The sequence below is a fragment of the Chamaea fasciata genome, unplaced genomic scaffold, assembly GCF_029207755.1.
Source record: "Chamaea fasciata isolate MVZ Bird 193981 ecotype frontalis unplaced genomic scaffold, bChaFas1.0.hap1 SCAF_3, whole genome shotgun sequence".
In the NCBI taxonomy this organism is placed as follows: domain Eukaryota; kingdom Metazoa; phylum Chordata; class Aves; order Passeriformes; family Sylviidae; genus Chamaea; species Chamaea fasciata.
The window spans coordinates 67,870,538-67,882,685 of record NW_027094088.1 but is presented as its reverse complement, the minus strand read 5'-3'; the positions used below and the strand labels follow the sequence as shown (position 1 = coordinate 67,882,685).

General features: G+C 40.9%; 1 protein-coding gene across 11 annotated transcripts in view; it reads right to left on the bottom strand.

Moving 5' to 3' along the window:
- FYN (FYN proto-oncogene, Src family tyrosine kinase) overlaps window positions 1-12,148 on the bottom strand; it is a 139,646-nt gene that overhangs the window by 67,663 nt on the left and 59,835 nt on the right. For all 11 annotated transcript variants that reach the window (XM_066179396.1, XM_066179392.1, XM_066179391.1 and 8 more), the window contains one exon: window positions 10,703-10,772. The gene's annotated coding sequence lies outside the window, so the exon portion shown is untranslated. The remainder of the gene's footprint in view (window positions 1-10,702; window positions 10,773-12,148) is intronic.

Sequence of the window (12,148 nt, the reverse complement as noted above, 5' to 3'; positions counted from 1 at the left end):
AGAAGCATCTCCAACCCAGTGGAGCCTAAAGCCACACCATAAAGCTCCTGGAATTTATCCCAGACATAAGAGACTCAAAAGAGCATAGCAAGACATTGACTACATTCATGAGTAGCTTCAAAGAGGAGAAATGTTCTTGGCAAAAAAAAAAATACCCTGAGAATTGCTGGTTACAGTGGAAGGAGAACAGTGCTGATAACTTGACACAAAAATTCTCCCCACAGCAACACTATTACAGCTCCTACTAAAGCAGGATGGTGGCCTGGAATGGTACTGGACTCTCACTGTATTGAGTAAGAGTTTTCTTGGAGAAGAAGAGGTGACAGCTTAGGAACTTGTTATTTCTTTAATCAGAAGCACAACTGGAGAAATATCTAATACAGTAATAGAAACTATTAATGTTAACAGAAATACTTGTTAGAAGACCTCTGCAACACAAATGACTTTCAGTGCTGACTCAAACATGTACCTCAAAACAAACTCTATAATTTTCTTTTGATTTCTGTAAACTTAGAAGTGCTATAAAAGGGGTCTTGCAACACCAGAGTAACAATCTGTGTTTCCCACAAAATTTAAAATTCAGGTCTCACATACATTCACCCAAATCACACGTGCAGAAAAGTATGGATAAAAACAGGTGCAAGTTATGGGACCTTAACTGGATGGTAAAGCAAACTAACAAAACTGATGTGAACGTGAGCTCTTCCCAAAGACCACTGGCTGTGCACAGCAAGCAGCTCAAGTGCTTCCTCTCTCTGCCTGGAAATGGAGCTCCTCCCTCAGAGCTCTTCCCAACATCCATCCACCTTCTCAAGCGTTTTCAAGCTGGGCTGCTTTAGGCCTGTTATGTAATACATAATCCTCTTGCTCACTGCTGTAAGAGACATTAGATCAAGGGTGCTACACCTTTTGCTGAGCATAGACAACATGAAACTGCTCAGAGCATGGCAGGAGCTGCAGTTCTGTGCAGGATTTGCTATTGCTGACAGCAGCCAATGGCATATTCCACACGCATAACCAGACAAGGAGCTGTATCTGGACACCACCTACACCACATGTGCAGGATGACACACACACGGAAGGCACATGCTGCACTAACACAGAAATGGTGAATATGTAAGTATTGACATGAAAGAATTCTGTTTTAGACTGGTAATGTAGCTTGTGTCTTCAGCATACTCTTATTTCCTTGGGGTGAGCAAAAGGCTGTTGCAAACAGCCTCGCAGTTCAACACAAGCTTTCCTTCTGCTTTGTCAGCTTTGATTAGTGCTCTCTCTCTCTCATCTGAAACACTTGGCTTATAAACAGTCTAATCTAGAAAAGAAAATGAAGTAATATACTGTAGTTTACAACTACAATAATGTAGTTCATGTGCCTGATAATCCCCCAACACTACATAATGACATACAGGAAAGCCAGTGGTTAAACTCAAACTAAGCCTCCCTGTGTAATTACAGTCAGTTAGAGGGCAAAACTTAGGAGAAAAGGCATTTAAAAAAGCAAATGGAATGATCTTGGGCTTCTACAAAGGCATTTAGCAGATACCAAAATGGTCATAATGGGTATCTTAAAAATAGGACAGTGGACATTGCATTGTCCTCCCTGCCAAAAAACAAGCCCCTTCAATTCTATACAAATTTGTTTCCCTGTGTTTTGACACATTTGGCATAATGACCATGGTAGAAAACAATGAAAGTCTACAGCATCTATCAGCTGTCAGTCCCTGCTTTCTATATGTCTAAGCGTGTATTTTGAGCTACCCTGCTCTATAGATAGAGCAAAATTTCCTTTAACAGATCTTTCATCAGCCTCTGCCTAACAAGAATAAAGACGTAGTGGCCTAAATATTTCTCATCAAAGGATGTAAATGGAAGGAAATAGGGAAAAAGGGGATTATGTTTGATAGTAAATGGCATGCAGAGAGACAATAATTCCCTAATACTGAGGAATTTGCAGAAGAGGAAAAAACGGACAAAAACTCTTAAGTGTCACGCACAAGCAACAAATATCACGGAAAATGAGGATTTCCCTAGACTGATGATTCTGTCCAATTACAGCTAACCAGACTCAGCACCTCTCAGTAACAGATGCTGGTGACTGATGCAATCACTAGCTTAAAGCATACTGTACTTCAATTTTGTGTAAGTTCCTACTGAAGAAAAAGACAAACTTTTAACGTCTGATAAGCAGCAAAAGAGGACAAGAGATGACCCCAAATCCTGTTTCCATAGCATACAACTGAATTTTTTTTCACATAGAGTTTTCTTTCTGTGTAGCATCTTAACTGCATGAATGGGAATGTTTGTTAACCAGGGATCAAGGTAGCTAACATTTCAGATCCTATTTAACATCTATGCCTATTTTTAACTAATAATTTTACAAAGAATCTAAAATGTCTCGTGCTATTTTTATCCTTCTGCCTGTAAAGTCACTACCTTTAGTTATCATGATTTTGCATAAAACAAAACACAAAGTAAGAAATGCAGTTTGATTAAATAACAGCACAAAATTATGTCAGTAAATCAATGCTATCTGAAATCAGAGAATCAGAGAATCACACAGAATTAGGTTGGAAAAGATCTCTGAGATTGTTGAATCCAACCCATGATCAAGCACCACAGGCCAACTAGACCATGCCACTAAGTGTCACATCCAGTCTCTTCCTTAAATACATCCAGGGATGGTGACTCCAGCCCATTCCAATGCCCAGTCACCCTTTCTGGGAAGAAATTCATCCTAATGTCCAACCTAAAGCTCCCCTGGTGCAGCTTAAGGTAATGTCCTCTCATCCTATGGCTTGTTGCCTGGAAGAAGAGGCTGGCCCCTACCTGGCTATAACCTCCTTTCAAGTGGTTCTGGAGAGTGATAAGGTGCCCTTTAAGCCTTCTTTTCTTCAGGCTAAACAACCTCAGCTCCCTCAGCTGCTCCTCCTGTGAGAGGCGTTCCACACTTTATTGTCACTATCCTCAACTCTACGCAGTCTAAAAGCTCCCTAACATCCAAAGCCTCCTCTCCTTCCTTTCCTGTCCCTTCTGAAGAACTTGTAGCCATCCGTCACAGCACTCCAGCCATGCAAGCCATCCCACCGTGTTTCCATGATGTCACAGCTTTCCTGGAAGACTGTTACAGGATTCAACACCACCTTGTAAGATTAGAAGACTAGTGCTCAGCACAGCATTCAAATCCCTAGCAGAATGAGATAAATTTTGTATTTTTCACTACTACCATTGCACGACACGATCAAGGATGCACACAATATTCAAGGATTTTCAAGCTTTTGCCAGAGGGAAAATTTCAATGCAGACTTCTCCCTGTCTTGTAATACTAAACGGGCTGGGCAGGAGTGACATTTACACAGTTGAATCTTTTATTATTTTCTCTTCTTAAAAACAATAGCAGCAATATGACTTTCCATATTAGGTAGACTCCTATAGGTGGGTGCTGAAAGGTATAAAGGTCACCAGGACAAAATGCTATTCATGAGAAGGCTGTATAAACCTCTGTTAGCTCTGAGGTTTTCAGAGCTAACACGGACACAAACTTATCATGACTTTAAGCATGAACCCAGAAAACTGGATGTTTTCTAAAAATCATCACCGGTGAATTCCCTGCTATGTCTTGGGAAGAGCTGACTATTCCACACCAGTGGAGGCTACAGAGGACCTCCTGGAGCCCCTAAATGTTGTTTCCCATTGCTAGCAGGGCAGCTGCAGAATGATGTGAAGCACTCCCTAAAACAGAGCTTTCCACCTCAGCTAATGGAATGTGACACCTCAAGCAGTAATCTCCCCCATCACCGAGCACTGGCTTTCAGGATCCACCCATAATAATAAAAAATTATTTTGGAATGGGTATTGTGATACAGCACTGCAGGCATTCTCAAGACTCACATTAATGCATCATCTTTACACTAGTTTCTGTTCTTGATTTTTCTGGGTGGCGTCCAAGGCTTTCTTTTATCTTTGAGCTTAGCAGAATGATAATATAAATAACTCAATGTCCAAAAATATTCAGCTTTGGTAATCTGCAATGAGATCTCTCCTCCTCTTCGTGGTCCTTTATATGCAGTTTCATTATGTTTGTGTCAGATGAGCATTTAAATGAAAGGGAGATGTAATGAGAGATGAAGAACTAGAGCAGCGCGCTTATGCTATGAGGTGGAAACAGACACACTTGCACCTGGAGATCCATACCAAACTCTTATTGAAGAGATCACTTGCCTACACACAATATATTTAGCGCCCAACATAAAGCTTCACAAATAGCACAGAGAAATCGCTTAAACAAATCCCATAATAATAACATCCTGATACCACAGCATCCTGTATCACACACACATGCATTCTGTCCTCCACTTAGTTTCAGCAACTTCCACTGAGCCTGGCTGATAAAAGAATCTCCCAAATGACTGTAACTCTAAAATCTATTAAATCCATGAAGTATTGATGAGGCAGAATTAATGTTGAGAAAATTAACCATCTCCCTCCTCCTGTATTTCATAAAAGAAACTATAGAAGAAAAGCAGTGCTGTGGCTTGGGCTGCAAAATACAGCACACTTAGGTCAGGAAATTCTACATCTGTCTGCATGCCTTAAATTCTACCTATAGATCTATTTATCATTACAACACTTATTCCTCTAGTAAGAGTAATATCCACAGAAATGGCCATATCTCATGTCCAGAGATCATGCTCTCCTTTCTTTTTAATCCCAGATATGATCTGTGTCTTGCACCCAGCATTATCAGGCTCTCTACAGTGTTCCTCACTCCCTATGCTGTGGGGCTCATTAGCTGTGGGTTGAGAGTATTACCTACTAAGACCCTGTTCTTGCCTGATTATAAACTTGGCACAAACAGACTCAAGTTTGGCAATATTCTCCATGCTGGGTGTCTGCTGGGAGGCTTTTCTTCCCCCTTGCTTTGTTGCTGTTTTGGATTTTTGGCATGACGTCAGCCAAAATTTTTCAAGCTAATTCTGAAGCAAGGCATGGGAAACTGGAGTGATTTATCTATGTGAAAAGCTTCTGGTCGCTCCTTGAACAACTCAAGAGGTTTTGTGATTTGGACCATAAACTTGCAAGGTGCCAAGGCAAAATCTTTGTGTTTTGATCTCTGCAGAAAACTCCCAAACATGACTAAATTACTAACCTCTTAAAAAATAAACCTTAATTTGCATGAGCTCACTAAGGAGGTGATGCTTCCTAGCAACTAAATTCCCTGGAGATCCCACCTACAATGCTCCAGGATCCCACGACCAGTTGGGTGGCACCCGCCTGCCTGAAGCTGCTGTTACACTGTAAGTGAATAGAACTGGTCATGAGAGCAGCTGCAAGGCTGTTCCATACCTAATTTTGAGCTTCTAAAGGGTGGGACAGCCCTCTATCAGGTATGTCTTTGTATCCAGTTCTCTGCCGGGGAGGAAGGGGAACATGAGGTGTGAAACACATCGGTGTGATGGAACAAGAGTTTCAGTATCAACTGCACCAATGCACACACAGAAAAGAGCAACATTGATGTAAGACTCCCTAAAGCAAGATCTGAATTTTCCAAATGTAATGTTTTTCTTTTAGCAGAGCAACTGGAAGGCTTATTATCTAGATTAAAAAAAAAAAAAAAAAAACAAAAAAAAACCCCACAAAAACAAAAAACTAAAAAAAACCCCCACAACCAATTTAGCACTTGCTAAACCCTATCATAGCTATTCAAGCTACTGTAACATCATGACCCACTGCAAACATCTTTGCCATTGAGGCAGCAAAGAGAGCTGGGAAATACAGCTGTGTGAAGTGCTCTGTTCCATCTGCTGTTTTAACTGTCCCTTCCTATTTCTTCTCTAGTGGCTACAGTGGGAGAGACATCCACATAGATGGCCCACAGAACAACTCTCTTTTGCTGAGTAATTCCAACAATTGGACCACCTCAAACTTTGTGGGAGGGCAGGGGGGAGGAAAAAAACTATATTAAATGAATTACAAGTGAAATGTAGGAAAATTACAGAGACAGACACAAAGATCTCTTCTGCAGGAGACTGGAACATAACCTCGCTGTGTAGGGTTATCTGACCTGATAAACCGAACAGAAGTATAACAATGCTTTGTAGAGGGAAGACTAAATCCAACCTGGTTGGGAGTGAACACATGCAGTTCTGAGCAGGGGACAAACCACATTCCTTAGAAATCTTATAGACCAGATTTAACATTTACTATACCCAGCAGCATCAACATTCACATCCTCTGAATGGATTAGACTGGAAGAAAAGAAACAGACTAAAATTGAAGGAATTACAAACACAGCATAGCAAATCTTGCTAAGCCCCAAATATATCAAAATGTTCAAGCATTTCCCACATTTCCTTCCTAAGGAGAAAGATAATCTTCAGCCCATAGGAAGAGATAATGAAGATATGCAACAGAAGAACACTGTGAGGCACATCAGTGCCCAAATGAATGACTTCAGAAAACTAAAAGCTGCCAGAAATAGGACCAAAGCACACCAGGTCAGCCCTAATTACAGAGACAGCTAATGACTTGGGCAAATCCTCTTGTGGGTATGGCAGAGTACAGGTAATAAAGCAGAAGTCCCAGTAGGTTATTTTTGTAGTGAGAGCACAGATAATACATAGTTGCTCTGTAACAGTTTCTTTCAGAAACCTGACGTGTGAAGAATTACCAAGAGAAATGCAATAGCATTTTTGGTAGACATCAGAGATATAAATAATTGTATCATACAAATTGGATACCCAGGAATGCACAGGGCATCACAGTCTTTCTAAAGGCAAATAAATTTACAATGCGTAAAGATGCTGAAAATTTGGTTTTATACAATTTCTTAAAATCAAAGCAGCCATTACTGGCTACCTCTTTTTTTTTTTTAAAAAAAAAAAAAAAAAAAAAAAAAAAAAAAAAAAAAAAAAAAGGAGAGAGAAGAAAAACCTGACTGTTCTAATGGGGGAAAAAACCCAAAACAGCAGATGAGTGTATTAACAGAAGTCCAAATTTTCCTTGATATAGCTGAGCTACTGATACAACAACCGAATCCATTGTTTAAGATGCGCAGTTGCTTCTAGTCTATGGAGAAGTGTGCAAATAGAAGCAAAGCATCTCAGATTTCAGATGAAACATCAAAAAGCCCTCATCTTGGGAAGGTATCCCTGCCTAAATTCAGAGGGAGTAGAGCCATGGTCTCCCAGGCCCTGAGATACACATTCAAGGACAAGGCCTGTGTTTGAAGCATTCACAGCTTTTCTGGGAAGAGAAAATCTATAGGAAACGGACAAATGCTCAGTAACACACCTGGCACAGAAAGATGCAGGTCAGGTTTATGGCACAGCAGTCCCTCAATTCACTTCACAACTTTATCCACCCCTGATCTTGATGACTGTACCCAGGTGCAGGGACAGGGACAGAAACCCAAACTGTACAGCGTAAGCCACGCTTAGAAATACAAAAAATGTTATGAAAGGCAAGAGTTTCAAGGGGACTGTGGACTAGCAAAGAGCAGTGTGACTGGGGGAAAAAATACAACAGAGATCACCCCAAGGTCTTCTGTCCTACATCAGTCAGACTCCTTGTGACTCCTTGTGATGTGGAAGGGTGGCTGTTCCGTGACCGCCTTCCAATGCCGTGCTCAACGCAACCTATAGTGCCACACGAATATCTGCTCTGACATCCACAAGGCTGTTTTACAGAAACCTCATCAAATGTCATCAGCTTAGCTGAGGGAGTTTTGAATTCAGCCAAGATTCCCCGCCCAGCATTCAAGTATACGTCTCTAATCAGCTCTTAAATCCATTATGAATTTTTGATCTAGAGGCTGCATGACCTTTTCTAGGACTTTGATACAAGATGAATAAATAACTGCTGAGCCTCTGAGCTATGTCAAGATAAATTCAAAATGTCCTCTTGATGTCCAGTACTTCCTGGATTCAGTAGGTTAGGGACAGAGGCTGGGCAAAACTGTTTCCTTGTCTTACATTTTTGCAATTATTTTTAAACTCTCTGGAAATTTGTAATGCCATAGGCAAAGATACAGTGGGGTCAGAGATCCTTACATATGAGAAACTCAAGTTCCTTGATTATTCTACCTCAAAATAAGATGTTTCAAATGGTTTGAAGTGGGAAGAGTGAAAAGAAAAGCTGTGAGAACAAACAGAATTTGCACTCTGTTTATGTATTTTAAAAAAAATTTTAGAGCAAAGTCCTGGAGCACAAACCCAGCTCCGGACTGACTTGAAAAAAATTCCAGGGTGTTTACAACCCAGCAGTGAGAAGTGCCTCTTTTCAATGACTTATATCACCACAAGCAGGTGAGGAAAGCTGGCAGTTTTCAGGTGCATCAGTGTGTCAGCCAATCCTCTTCCACATTTCAAAATTCAACCAAGTCAACCCTGTTCTTGAGTCTGAACGTCAACTACAGGTTGAGAAACATTGCCCACGCAGAACCTTTGTGAACCAGACTGTGGTCTGGCTTTTTTTCCCCCACTAGCAAGTTTACTGCATCTGCATGACACCACATTTCCCTGGAGCCACATGAGTCAACTTTCCTGATTTTGAGGTCTTCTTCAAGACTTCCCTCTCACAGGCAGAGAAGATGTAGAGTTCGCACTGACAGACAGCAGACAACAGCAAGCAACAAGAAAGCATTTTCTTCACTCTGAGGATGGTCAGACATAACAGATACCCAGAAGGGCTGTAAAGTTTCCAGCCAGCTGGAATTTTGAAAATCAAGACCCTGAGCAACCTGACCTAATAGGACCTCTTTCAAGTGGGGGTTTGAACAAGACATCAGTTTGTACAAGTTTCTTGGCTGTTTCGTGGCAGTTTTTTCCAACCAGGATTTTTCCACGATTCTAAGCAGCATGCTTCTTCTGTCGTTTTTCCCTTGCTGCACTTGAACTATGCTCTCTTATTAAGGTCAGACATGGACACTAGGCTGGCCTTAGCTGAAGAATCTTTGAAGGGAAATTAGAACACAACCATCCGACTTCCAGGTTTGTTGATAAACTTTTTTTTCCTTGGTGTTACATAGCATCACTATCTCCAAATAGTTCTCCTCTTTCACCTGTGAACTTTGTCACTCCCCACACAAAGTTCAGCCAATCTATAAGGAAGGACACTGGACAACTTTTAGGATCAAATTATCAGTACTACCACCAAAAAGAGAACCAGATCCAGATTCTATCCTCTTTTTCAGTAAAGTCACAAAGTTTTGTGGAAGTCAGCACATGGTGAAAATCTTATGGACTAATGCTCTGATCTGTGGCTCATCTATGGCCCTACAACTAAATTCTAGTTAAAAAATTGTTGTTTGTATTTCTCATACGGACATAGATGCAAACTTACAACATGCACAATTGTCAGAAAAGCTGATCTGAAGACAGTAGATAATTTAAAAGAATGACCTGCAGTAGGGTTTACCCAGATACAACTGTGCAGGAATTTTCATGTGTTTGGCCAGCTTCTTTGTGGAATTTTGGGTCCTATCTTTTCCTGTCTCTAAGAGTAAATGTTCTGCAGAAGGGTAAGTGATCTACATTTAAACATCTGCTAGCTAATCTAGATCTTTCTATTTGATGTAACATCTGGGGGGTTTTAAATGGTAGAAAAGAACAAGTGCTCTTGCAGAGCAAATCTTTAAATTTTAGTTTTTTATCCTGCAGGCTTTCTGACTCTTAAGTCTTCTGCCAGTGGAGAGCAAGCCAGTTTTCATCTGCAATCTGCACATTCTGCCTGGAGAAAAAGCACCAGCCCAATACCCTGCTTGGCCAAGGGAAAGCAGGGACACAGTCTTCTGCTGACACGTTTCTTTTCCAAAGGGTGATTGATTGGTACTATCCAGAACTGGGTGTATCCACAATCTTCTAGAGGAAAAAGTAAGATGAGCCCACAAACTGCTCCAGAACTGCTGCCTTTATTTTTTGCAGGTTGGAAGAGCTTTCTCTGAATTATTTCCCTCTAGTTGGGACATGTCACTAATTACCTCCCGCTCTTCTCCCTCTCCTTCTACTTCTGAGTGGTGCAATTCAGCAGCACAGACACGTGATGTGCCACATTCCCAGAGCCCTGAGGACCAGAGAAGTCTGTTGGAAGCTGATGCCTCTGGAAGTGTTTCATACAGTAGCCAGACAAGCTTGTTATCTGGTATGGAAAGGAGGGATAGGCAAACTGGTAAAGCACACAGTAAGTATCTCCTTATCTCTCAGACATAAGCAAGCCACTCTAGTTCCACATGGCAAGGATGGCAGTCAGATATTCTGGGAAGAGATGGAAAGATTGTAGAGTGACTGGACACCCCCACCACTTTGGGAAATACATGCACCCTCTGCATTACTTTTGCTCCTGATCTTTTATACAGCTAGCATGCTTTTTTGGTACCCCTTGTTTTTAAATTAGGCCTTTTTATTTCTTCTACTCCTGGTTTTAGCTCAACCACTCTTCAGCAGAATGGAACAGCTACAAACACAATAAGTAGATGCCACTGGAGCAAATGAAAACACATTCCTCGCCCTGAGGCCCAGCATGCTGTTCTCTGTCAATGCTTCTCATACTGCGAGTCTCCGTACCAGAGAAAGAATACATATAATCAACTATAGCTCTGTATTTTCCAGAGCTTAAAAAAAAAAAATTTAAACTGAAAAAAGCTAAAACAATCTTTCAGAAATTTTCACTGAAAACCAAAATTATTCAAGACAGCACGACTTACCACAATTTCCCCCCCAACAGAGCAAGTTTATATTCACCACATTTCCTCACAAATGGCTCGAAAACATGCCCTGTAAAATAAGAGAGAAGGGGAAAAAAATAAGTGACTGGCACACCACAACTTATGTTATACTTTCTTCTCTCTCTACTAACATCTATCCCCAACTTCCACCATTTTTCCTGGTTTAGGGAAGGAGGTAATTGGATCCAAACCTTCACAACTAATTATTGAATTCCACTGGTATTATGCAAAATATTAAAGTAATTGCAGGACTCCCTCAGACTGCTCAGACACATCACTGTCACCAACATGATGGCTATTCAGATTTCAGGGAGACAAAGCCAACAACATGAAACACGCAGTAGCATACAGCAAGTGTGCCACTTATTCTAGATCCAACCCTAAAAAAAATTGGTCAGTATCTCTAAGCCATTTTGTTTTAGCGAACTGGTTTCAGAATTGGATGCACGTAGGTTCATGACAGCCTCCTTGTTTGAAAACTACACAAAGGGAAAAAAGGGGTTGTGCCACACTTCATTTTTAGACTGTATTAATTACTTGGCATTCTCTAGGAGAACAAAGAGGGAGAAGGAAGCCAACACAATATCCAGCTTGACACACACTAGGGCCCATTTGAAGAAGATGGAGAGCAAAAGTGACAAATGCCATCATTTTGCCGACCCTGAGTAAATTTCAAATGACAGCTAGGCCTTATTTCTCCTTGAGGCAAAATCTTTGAAAGAATAACTCGTGGAGCACAGACTAACAATGATGTTAAAACATTTAGTTTGTAAACTCCTAGAAGATGGAGGAGGCAAGGATTCTGCTGGTGCTCATGGCTGGGAGTGGTAACTGTGCAGCAAATGGAGAGGAACACAATTTTCAGTGCCCAGGTGTCCTCACCAGTGAAGTCAGACTAAATTTGAACTGCTTCTAAGTCCCGTTCTCCCCCAAGTACCTGGCTGAACTTTCCACCAGAGAGGTATCTGTGAAATTACTGCAGGATGAGTAACTTAACAGCTATACACAGACAGCTAGGAGCCCTGCACTACTGATCATGAAAACCTGCCTCAGCTGCAGAAACAGCAACTCTTGTGCCAGCACCTCTCCTGAAAGATGCTGTAGGCATAAACAGGAAACAAAAGGGGAATAGCTTCTTAAATCAAATTATTTTTACTGGTCACCATTACATAAAGTAGTTACGAAATTAAAATTTCTATTAAGGAATAACCAAATAAATATTCCTCTAAAACATGGAAACTGAATCACATTGCTCTAAGTCCTGATTAGCAAGCAGACATCTGATATTATAAAGCTCAGACTTCATTTGAGTGGAGGGTACAGGGTGGGAAGAAAAGAAAAAAAGCATCATTACAAATCAGAGGAGGCTGTTGTGAGAGATTTTAGGAACAGACATTTTCTAACAGCAAAGTACAAACATAAGCA